General features: G+C 34.5%; 1 long non-coding RNA gene across 2 annotated transcripts; it reads right to left on the bottom strand.

Annotated features, from left to right (window-relative positions):
* Positions 1-507: 507 nt before the first annotated feature.
* Positions 508-2556, bottom strand: LOC127149042 (uncharacterized). Of its 2 annotated transcripts, XR_007820265.1 has the most exons (5): positions 2384-2556; positions 2188-2232; positions 1851-2065; positions 869-962; positions 508-641 (listed from the first exon to the last, which is right to left on the bottom strand). It is a non-coding gene; the product is annotated as an uncharacterized LOC127149042 (long non-coding RNA). The 2 variants fall into 2 exon arrangements; XR_007820264.1 differs by lacking the exons at positions 508-641; positions 869-962 and having other exon boundaries at positions 1523-2065.
* Between the last annotated feature and the right edge of the window lie 9341 nt (positions 2557-11897).

The following is an 11897-nucleotide window of genomic DNA, read 5'->3' as shown; positions in this document are numbered from 1 at the left end:
AGTCAATGAACCAATTGAACATTAACAGACCTAATAATCAACGTTTCTCAAACTCTACCACATGTGATGCTGATGGGTTGGAGGTAACATTGGATGTGAAATTGGAGAACAATTTGCAGACCGCATAATCCGCTCAGCAAGCAAAAAATTTCTGAACAGACTGGCAACTAACAAATCCTGTCTGAACAACCTTTGAAATAGATCTGCACCAAGAAAACATATTAGCTATGATGAGAAAGAAAAAGGACGGCATTTGTTGAGTAAATCTGAAAGCTACCATGTGGAAGAACATTCCATGCAATTGTATCAGTGACAGCTGTGAAAATCCAATTCAATTCCCCAAGAAGTGTCTTCCGATCAGTTTGCCGACCAGGTATTTTGTCTATCAATGAATCATCAAGTGACTCACGGAGCAATGAACGTTTGCAAAACCTGAGGGACAAGATCCAATGATTAGAGAATATCCAGAAAACGATGAAAGGCCAGTACTTCGTAAACAAACCAAAGAACACATTATTATTAATTGAATGAAAGACAGAAGGCAGACCATATAGCCCAGAATAAGGTTGAGCTTGATGAAGAGGACTCTGAAGCTGCATTCTTGTTTTCACAAGCCAAACTGGATTTGTGCAAAAACAAACCTGAGAAGTAGTACAATCACAGTTGTGAATATAATAAAGAACAGAAGTTCAAAATGATGAGGGCATAGAAATATTCTTCTAGTTAGTGCAATAAGGAAATTGTTCGACGTTCACAAGCACAAAAAAAACCAAGGACTTGAAACATGACTTAGAAATGATAAAGAAACAATAATGAGGCAACAAAAAGAAAGAGGAAAAATCGGGGGGAAAAAAGGTCTTAAACTCACCAAAGCTCCAGCTTCCGCTGCTGAAGCAAGATGAAGACTAGGACTCAAGTCCTTCTTTCCACTGTCAGAATATCTTTGTTTGGCTCTGCCATAGCTACAATACATTGAGGGAAAACATTTAATAGAGTTCCAAAGACTTGATGAAATGTATAGAAAAACAAGATTTCAAGAACAGGTTAGAAACATGATTTCTACTTATGAAACATGACAAGAAAACATATTTATAGTTCACTGTTTCGTAAATACATCTCAAAATAAAGTTAAACTTTAATGAGACCCAATAGCTGCCACATTAGTAACTATGAAAATCTAGTGAAGATCTCTCAGATATTTTTTCAAACACCTTAACTACAACAAAAAGGTTATACTAAGTTATGAAAAGTACTTAAAAATAAACAATCGTCAAAATAAAAGCTCATGAAAATTTCTCATAAAAACTTTAAGATAAGAAAGTTATTTGCTATAGTAAGAACTAATAAATATAGCTACAAAACTATGTTTAAGGTCAAATCTTATAAACATTACAACAATTAACTCCATCCAAATTAACAAAACAAATTAAAGTCACCAAGTAAACCAAACAAAGCAACATACAGGACATTAATGTTTCTATAGACTAGTGATCACCACAGAAGTTTCAAAATGGTCATGCAATTTCATCTAAACTTATCAAATGAACTTCATCCCCAAAAGCTATTTTGTTGGTGAAGTTCCAGAGTGATTACCAATGGACATCAAATTCCTTTTACCTCATATATAAATTCTAGTTTCCCACCTCTCAAATTCGTTATTATTTCAATCTCTATATTTCTCATTGTTTGGTTTGTCTCAATATTCCAAGAAAATCACAAAAGCATAGTAAAACGCTACGAAACAAAACGCTCCTAAATCCTAAACATCTCAAACTCATTTTCTCTCTCGTTACAAGAATTATAAAAGAAGAAACTTCAATGAAACAAAATTTAGTTTTAGAAAGAAAAACCTTGGAATTATGAAAGTCAAGGAAGCAAAATGTTTCGACCCAGAAGCACACGTGATGAACTGAGGTCTGAAATCAACTAGACATTTCGTCGAACACGTAGACTACAACTGGTAAATCAAAGGGTTAAGCTCAACATGCACGATTACCTTCAGTAACCTCCCCAAAGGAAGAAAACGCATCTTTCAACGATCTCTCGTCCATGGACCAAGACAACCCTGGAAGGAAAAGGAAGAAACAAGATCAAATTCATGAATGTAAAAGGCATCTGAATCAAGTGGGTGGTGCATCTGTGTAAGTGGATGGAGGAAGAGAAGCAAAATTCCCAATTCAAACTTACCATGAAAAGAATCTGAAAATTAACAAACATGTTTGATGCTCACAGCTTCACATTTTTGAGAAAAAAGAAAATGTTGGTGATAAATCAGTATCCGCAAACCCCATGAAACTGAAAATTAGTCTTTCAAAAGAATTAAGTTTACACAAAGCAACATACAGTGATGAAAGAGTAAGCAAAATTCCCAATTCAAACTTACCATTCTTTTCGTCGACAACCCCAAAGCAAAAAAACCCAAAGCAACATCAGTGTTTGAAGAAAGTGAGGAGTGACGGCGGTGGTGGCGGGCACGAGCTGGGCACGAGGGACGATGGTGGTGGTGGTGCCAGCGACTCTTCGGAGAAGAAAGGGAAGATTGTTAGATGAGAATGAGGAGTGTGAAGAAGAAATTGGAAGGATGAAATCGTGTGGGTGATTGAGAAAGAGTAAAGTAAGAGAGAGAAAGTCATTTTTTATAAAATAAAAAATTAAAATTAAAATTAAAAAGGAGCTTTAATGTCGCTTTTCAAAACAAGTATGTTTAATGTCGGTTTTAAACCGACATTAAAGCTCTAGCTTTAATGTCGGCTTAAAACCGACATTAAACATCCGCATTTTCAAAAACGACATTAAAGCTCTTTTTTCATTTTTTCCAACCGACATTAAAGGCCAGATTTGTTCTAGTGTCTTGTAGTGCAACAACTTTATTGAATGAATATGATTTAACATTTACTAAACATCAGTTGTAGAACATAAAATCCAACAACTCGAGCTAAAAATATATTACTTCTCCCTAGTTAAAGTATTTTAGACGGCTTTAGGGTGATGTTTTACTTATGCTAACTCTTGCAAATAAAATATAACCTTAGTCTAGGCATCTTATCCAAGTATTAAGATCGACCAGCCACTCCACTCGCATGGGCCATCATTTGAAAAATAAGGCAGCGTCACGATGCTCATGCATTTCTGGACGTTAAGATGAAACGTGTTGCAACGTCATTGAGTGTTGCAACGCCTAGCCTTAGGTATGCACTCACTATATTCGTTCAGCATGTGTTTTGCTTCATTTTTCATCAAATTAAAGCCTAAATCTTACTCTAATGACTCCGTGTAAATTATACACCCTTCCAGACATATTAAAGGTCATTTAACTTCAAGTCAATTACAACAAATTGAACCTTAATTTAATTACCAAAATCATAATATATTCATTTTAGCTCCAATCCATTCATCTCATGAATTGACACCCATCATATGCAATTGAGTCTTCTAAACATCCTCTGACACCTTTTGTAAGATAAACGATCATGCTAGTAAATTGGATCGACTTAAGACACTCTAATATGCTCTAATTCTGAGGATTAGATGTGCTTAAAAGTTGGGGGAAAATAGAGAATTAGTGATACAAGTTTTGTAGCTCTTAATCCTCACAAACTTGTTGTAATCTCCAGTCACGAACAAGTTGCAGACACTACAAGTGTCTAACCGATTAATCTCCAACCTTAGAATGAGATGGTGTATGGTTAATTTGAGAGTAATTCGAAGATTTGGAAGAAACGAGAGAGAGATTGATAATTTTCTAGAATTTTCAAACTTATCAAGAAAAATTGAACTCTTTAATCTTATTGAACTTATAGCCAAAATCATACCAATCAAATTTGTATATAAATTTAACACTTAATCTCATTAAGCTTAGTGGAATTAATGATAAATTATGAAGCTCACAACTAAGCCAAGGAAGCAACTTATTAATAAAAACGCTTAAAATGGGATAAATCCACCAATTATAGATTTAGTCGCTAACTCTGTCAATAATCAACTATTTGACTATTGGCCAAAATTTTGACCTCCAACAATTTGATTTTTCCAACTTTTACAAATCTCAAATTTTGACGTTTTTGTATTAAATTAAAATTAATTCAAATAATTGATTTCAATTTAATTAATTAAATAAACAATCTAATTTCTTTTTATTTTAATATCCAATACTAAAACCCACTAATTTTGATCAATATTTGATTGATTGATTTAAATCCCTATTCAAAATTTCAATATTCAATTCTCATTTAAAATCTTGTTCTCTCTTATTACCAAGTCGTTAACTATATCAAATATATTTAATGGTTCTCTCTAAACTAGCTCGAACAATTCAAATTCCTTTATCACATTATCCTAAGGTTAATTTTAATAGGAGCTAGTAAGAGGACATAATTGACCTATAGATCATGAGGTCCAACGATCAAAGATTAATCGACCAAACTGTCACGAAATGTGTTTTTCATGACATAGAATAAATGTCACGAATTTCTTACTTTATGACAGATTATAACTATCATTATTTAGATTTCATGACATCTAATAACTGTCATTACTTATATTTATGACAGATAATAACTGTCATTGTTTATATTTTATGATAGAGAATAATTGTCATTATTTATCTTTTATGACAGATAATACATGTCATTATTTATAATTTATGACAAATATTAATTGTCATCATTTCACCTACTATGACTTTAATTAACTGTCAAGAAAACTTTTTCCATGACAGATTTTTTTTAATTCAAATGTCATAATTTTGTTTTCAATCCCTATTTTTCTTGCCCTATTTTTTTAATCCCTATTTTTCTTGTCACCCTGCCATTATAGATATATTTAATCCTTGTTTTTCGTTGACTATTGGGATTGTCCACTATAGCTCACAGCTATACATTTCTCATTATCGATATATTTCGGTCCACTTGATATAAACATAATTAGTAAGTTGATCAATCATAGGTTGTTTGTAATTACAGATAGGTCAAAAATATCGTTTACCATCGAAATTATTTATTGTTCCTTAAGTCCCATTGATTCTCTAATGAATAATTGGTTTGTGATCCAACCACATAATCGAGTCCCTCTCAAGTCAAAGGAGGGGGTGTGGTTCCTTGTTCAAGACTTGGAGTCAACACTTTAAAGAATAACCTCTCTACTAACTCTAAAAGCAGGTATGAGTAAAATTCATCTTGCACTTTATGTCTCTAGCTATCTACTTGATCTTACCTCTAAAATGGGAGGCTTAGTGAGCCAGCTATGTGGAACTACTTTCACGTATATGCAAATTTAAGGATAAGCTTGAACGAACAAGAATTTATAGTTAGCTCAGGATTAAGATCGAGCTACCGAGATGATCAAATTTGAAATAATTAGTTTTAAACAGTAAATGAGTGTTATAAAGTAAAAGTGATTATTTCATGATTCGGTCTTATACAAACTCTATGTATAGGACACCCTCACTCACATGTCTCTACATGAAAAATTTAGGATCACATTTTTTGTATCAAATACAAAGTATGTTGTATCCCTAGTGTCCCCAAAATAAGGCGTCAACCATGTTCATATCCTATAGATCATTTAGGCTATTAATTCGAACTTGAACCACTTTTATGTCATTACGTAAAGTTGAAGTTTTCATATTATAGCCACGTGACTGTAGTTTATTGGATTCTAGATTATAATGAGCAAATCATTAATTGAACAATAACTATATTGAATAATACCTCAATATTAACTTTATTGAATAATAGAACATGTTTATCTTTTAAAAACTATGAATTTTAGCACATAAAACCAACAGTATATACACAAACAAGAATTAAAAGCATTCGAAAGCACTTAGAAGAGTAACAAATATCATATTCTTGAAGTTAACAAAAATGATACTACGTTTAAAGAAATTAGATTCCCAAAGTTAGGGTGTAGAATTTCATATCTTAGGGTATTGATTTTTTTGTTAATTTAGATATATGATTTCAAATAGAACACAAACAAATTAATGGCGGTCCTAAAAGGAAATTAACAAAATGAAGTTTTAGATGTAACTACATGTTGGAATTAAGAAGAAAATATTGTTATCAAATATTGATATCTAGAAAAGAAGAAAAAAATTATTGTGGTAACAGATTCTACTTAAATTTATTCCTTAATAAACATGATTTCTTTTTAAAATGAAAATAAATGTGTATTTTAGATAGCTTCAACAAAATATGAAAATATTAATAATAATAAGAGAATGAAATGTCTTACTCAACAATAATAGTACTCTTGTATAAATAAATATAGGGCTTCATCGACCAGTGTTAGTGTTAGTAAAATGGTCTCACCTCCTTTATTTCATCACGTGCAAATGAAATCATTGTTGATAGATTGGTTATGAAGTTGTTAAGAAATCAATTAGGATTTCCTTTCAAGGATTGACCCACATGTTGTTATGATTTGTTCCTTATATATTGGTCAAATTATGTGTGAGAGGATGTGTTCGAAGGAAGGAAGAAAAAGCATAAAAGCATCAACGGTAAGTTTTTCTTTTATTAGACTTTCTCTATGGAAAAACAATAAGAAAAACCAATAGAAGAAACGACAAGTTTATTGGAATTGGGTTGAATACAACATCTACAGTTCTAAGATTGAGGGGGAGATATTCTTTCTTTTCCTATCAGTTATGATTGTTATGTTGTCACATATTAAGTTTTGATGAATCGGTTCTAGGACAGCACGTTGATAAATGTATAGTGTTCTACTGTCAATCATAATCATGTATTCAATAAGTATTGCATGCACAATAAATATAATCTTCTATCCTGGGCAAACAGCTCCCCAGATGTAGATGTGAAAGCATCGAACTAGGTTAACAAATTCATATATGATTTGTTTTTCCTTTTGCTACTTTAGTTGAATTAATTGTGCACAATTGTATTTACAAGTAGTGTCCATAACTAAGAACCGTTCATTTCTCAATTGGTATCAGAGTAGGTTAGCCCAAGATCATCATCTCTATGGACGAAATACGTGAAGGAAATTCAACTACTAGACCACCTCTATAGATGGAACAAAATACGGATACTAGAAAGCACGGATGGCTGCATTTCTTATGTCTTTGACATGAGGTGTTGGAGAGTTGTTCTCGTAGGATAAGAACACCCCACTGAAACGAATGAAGCTGGAAAAGTGACCCAAAAATCTAAATTGAAATGGTTAAACGCTAAAGATGATGCAACTATTAGAAACTCACGTGAATTAAATGCATTGTTCAATGCAGTTGATCAAAATGTTTCCAAACTAATTAACACCTGCAAATCAGCCAAAGAAGCCTGGAGCATCCTGAAAGTGGCATATGAAGGAACCTCAAAAGTGAAAATGTCTCGACTACAGGTTCTGACGTCCCGATTCGAAGTCCTTAAAATGTCAGAAGAGAAGACAATTGTTGAATTCAATGTTCGTGTATTGGACATTGCTAATGAATCTGATGTGTTACGAGAAAAGATGTTTGACGCGAAGCTTGTGAGAAAAGTTCTGAGGTCTCTTCCAACAAGGTTCAACATAAAGATCAATGCAATTAAAGAGGCAAATGACTTGTCATCCATGAAGTTGAACAAACTGTTTGGATCCTTATGAACGTTTGAACTACATTTAGAAGAAGGTGATATCAAAAGGAAGACTGGCATTGCCCTAACCTTTGTGAAAGAAGAAGTAATGACAGAGCCGAAAGATTCTACTAATGAGGATTCCTTGGTTGAATCAATTGTGTTATTATCAAAACAGGTTTCCAACTCAAGAGTCAATTCCACAAGCATGTTGGCAGTCACAAAAACAGTCGTGACTCTGGTTCGTCATACTATCAAAGACCTTCTAACTCAAACTCCTCATCCGATTTTCCTAGAAGGAAAGAATACAAACAAAGTGAGAAGGACTACGGATCATCAAAGTTTGAAAGGACCAGTAAAGCTATCAGATGTCATGAATGTGAGAGGTTTAGACACTTCCAAACTGAATGTCCAACCTACCTCAAACGAAAGAAGAAAAGCCTAGTAGTAGCGCTTACAGATGATGAAGATTCTTCAGAAAGTGACGAAGAAGAGGTAGGAAGAGCCTTAATCAATATTTCCACAGCACCAGATAAAAATGGATCAGATGCTGGATCAACAAGCAAAAGCCTCTAAAGAATCACTCCATGAGAACGATCTAAAAAGAAAATGGGAAGCGGATCATAGTACAATCAAGCAACAGCAAGAAAGGATTTAGTGGCCTATAGAAGAAAATCACAGCTTCATGTCATTAATAGCTACCTTAAAGGCTGAATTGAAAGAAGCAAGAAATCAGTTTGATGAGCTCCCCTAATCGGTCAGAATGCTAAACAAATAAAACTTAGAGGTTAGATGATATACTGAGACAAGGAAAGAGATATGATGAAAAAAAAGGGACTAGGCTTTTTAGAAAGTGGGTCTGTCAAAAATAATTGTGAAACGGTATTCGTTCATGCTTCATGTAATATTGGAGATCATGTCAACTGCATAAAAGGGAAGATAACCGAAGGTAACGTTTCTCCAGTCAAAACTGCTGATCGACGAAAAAATGGTTGTGCTACTTTTGTGGAAAGCTTGGTCATATTCGTTTGTTTTGCTATTTACTGCAAAATCTCCTTTTAAAAAACAAACACATTAGCAGATGAAAAAAACAGAAGAAAAGCTTTAGGACTGAATGGAGGCCTAGAGTCAACGTGAAAAAATGCAAGGTAATTCTCACATCTGTGTATAATCCTAACTCTACTGACTGGTATTTTGACAGTGGTCATTTGCGGCACATGACTAGGAATGCATCATTCTTCTCAGAACTCAGAGAGTGCAATGTAGGTTCTGTAATGATGTGTGATAAGGAAAAAGGAAAAATAATTGGTAAAGGCACTATAGATCAACCAGGATTACCTTATATACTTAATGTTAAACTAGGAAAAGGGTTGTCAACAAATTTGATTAGCATAAGCGACCTATGCGATCAAGGGTACTCAATCAGTTTTAGCAAAGACAGATGCAATGTGATGAACAGTCAAAATCAGGTAATTCTCAATGGAACAAGATTGTCAGACAACTGCTACCACTAGGATGCTGAACTAAATATATGCAATTTAACAAAGACTGAGGAAGCAACTTTGTGGCACAAACGATTGGGTCACATCAGTGTATCAACTATCTCTAAGACCATTAATGCTGATGCCATTCTGGGTCTACCAATATTGTCGTTTGATGTGCAAGGATGCTACGGTAGCTGTCTTGCTGGGAAACAGATCAAGTCATCCCATAAATCTACAACTCATCATACCACATCACGCAGTCTTGAACTTCTGTGTATAGATTTGATAGGACCTATGCAAAATGAAAGTCTAGGTGGCAAGCGATATGCTATGGTATGTGTAGATGATTTCTCTCGTTACACTTAGATAAAGTTTATTCGTGATAAATTTAAAATTTTCAAAGTGTGTCGAGCTCTATGTTTACAACTACAACGAGAAAAAAACAATGGCATTTGAGAATAGAAACTTCAATGAATACTATGAAACAGAAGAAATTTTTCATGAATTTTCATCACCCTTGACTCCTCAACAAAATGGAGTGGTTGAACAAAAGAATAAAACTCTTTAGAAAATGGCTCGAGCAATGATTCATGCTAAAGCTTTACCGTTATACTTCTAGCCTTAAACACAGCTTGTCGCATACACAACCAAGTCACTCTTCGACCTGGAACAACGTGCACCAACTATGAGCTATGGAAAGGTTGAAAGCCCAATGTAAAGTATTTCCATATCTTTGGCAACACTTTCTTTGTCTTAAGTGATAGGGATCAACATCGCAAGTGGGACTCAAAGTCTGACAGAGAAATATTTCTAGGCTACTCAATGAACAGCAGAGCTTACAGAGTTTACAATCAGCGTACCAACACTGTAATGAAATCCATCAATGTTATCGTTGATGATCACAACCATACAACCAAGTGCCTTTTAGATGAAGAAGATGGTCTCTTATGGGTTGACCAGTCTCAAGCAACCAGACCTACTGTATCAGAAGATTCCTCCCTCACCGAAGAAAATTCGTATACTCAGACTAGCAATGACAACATATTTGTTCTAGCCGCTGTCTCCCCGGTTGACAATCTTGAGACCAGCTGAAGTGAATGTCCTATATCTGACTATCATCAGACGCCAATACATACCTATCAGAATGATCCTACAAATATCAATAACTCTGTTGAATCTTCCATGCAGAATTTTATGCCATTCACTCACGTAGCTAAAAATCATCCCTCGAGTGCTATTATTGGGGATGTCAGAAGTGGCATTATCACCCAAAAGAAGGAACAAAGAGACTATGCGAAAATGGTTACAAATATTTGTTATACTTCCACAACGGAACCCACTACAGTCACTGATGCACTCAAAGATGATCAATGGATCTTGGCTATGCAGGAAGAACTTCTGCAATTTGAGAGAAATCAAGTATGGGACCTTGTACCCAAACCAACTCATACAAACATTACAGAGACCAAATGGATCTTCAAAAAACAAAATCGATGAATAGGCACGAGTCATTCGCAACAAAGCTCGTTTAGTCGCTCAGGGATGTGCTCAAATTGAAGGTCTTGATTTTGGTGAGACATTTTCTCCAGTTGCTAGGCTAGAGCCATACGATTAGTCTTGAGTTTTGCATGTTTTAAAAGATTTAAATTCTATCAGATAGATGTAAAAAGTGCCTTTCTAGATGGGTATCTGTCAGAAGAAGTCTATGTTGCATAACCCAAAGGCTTCACTAATCCAGTTCACCATGACCAGTTTATAAGTTACGAAAGGCTTTGTACGGCCTCAAACAAGCCTTCAAAGCTTAGTACGAGAGACTCTCTACATATCTATTAAAGCAAGGGTACAGTAGAGGTGGTACAAATCAAACTATATATGTTTATCTATTGATAGGGTTTGGAGTTTTCGATTGTCTAAATCTTTGTCGATGACATTATCTTTAGTGGCACATCCTCAACATGTGTTGAAAACTATGTCACCAAATGAAGGCAGGATTTGAAATGAGTATGGTTGGAGAACTTGCATTTTTTATGGGATTTCAAATATGTCAATGAGCAACAAGTATATTCTTCTCTTAGGAGAAATATGCTAGAAATTTGATTTCTAAATTTGGAATGGGCAAGGCCAAGGCAAAACGCACACTAGCAACTGCTCATCTTAAAATGTAAAAGGATACTATTGGAGAAAAAGCTTATGCGAGTTTGTATTGAAGAATTATAGGCAGTCTACTCTATCTAACGACCAGTAGACCAAACATTGCTTTTGTTGTAGGAGTATATGCTCAATATCAGGCAGATCCACGAACATCGCATCTCTATAGTACCAAGCAAATCTTGAAATATATAACAGGTACAGTTAACTATGGTCTCTGATATACCTTTGATACAACTGTTGTTCTTGTAGGGTACTGTGACGCAGACTGGGCAAAGTGATCTGATGACCGTAAGAGTACTTCTGAAGGCTGTTTTTCTCTGCAATAACTTAGTCGTATGGTTCAGCAAGAAACAAAACAGTGTGTCTTTGTCTATTGTAGAGGCCGAGTACATTGCTGCAAGAAGTATCTGCTCTCAACTCCTCTAAATGAAAAAAATATTAAATGAGTATGGTATATTCCAATCCTTTATGGTTCTGTATTGAGACAACATGAGTGCTACAAACATCTTCAAAAATCCAATACAACACAACCGTACCAAACATATCGATATGCGTCATCATTTCATCCAAGACCTTGTTAAAGATAATGTCATTAATCTATAACATGCACGAAGCTTGGATGGTTTCCATTGAAATGGTTATTTTGGATTCAGATTTAGACTACTCAGATGGTGATGACTATGTTGTTCTC

This window comes from Cucumis melo, chromosome 4 (genome assembly GCF_025177605.1).
Source record: "Cucumis melo cultivar AY chromosome 4, USDA_Cmelo_AY_1.0, whole genome shotgun sequence".
NCBI classification, from domain to species: domain Eukaryota; kingdom Viridiplantae; phylum Streptophyta; class Magnoliopsida; order Cucurbitales; family Cucurbitaceae; genus Cucumis; species Cucumis melo.
This window is presented reverse-complemented; position numbering and strand designations above follow the sequence as displayed.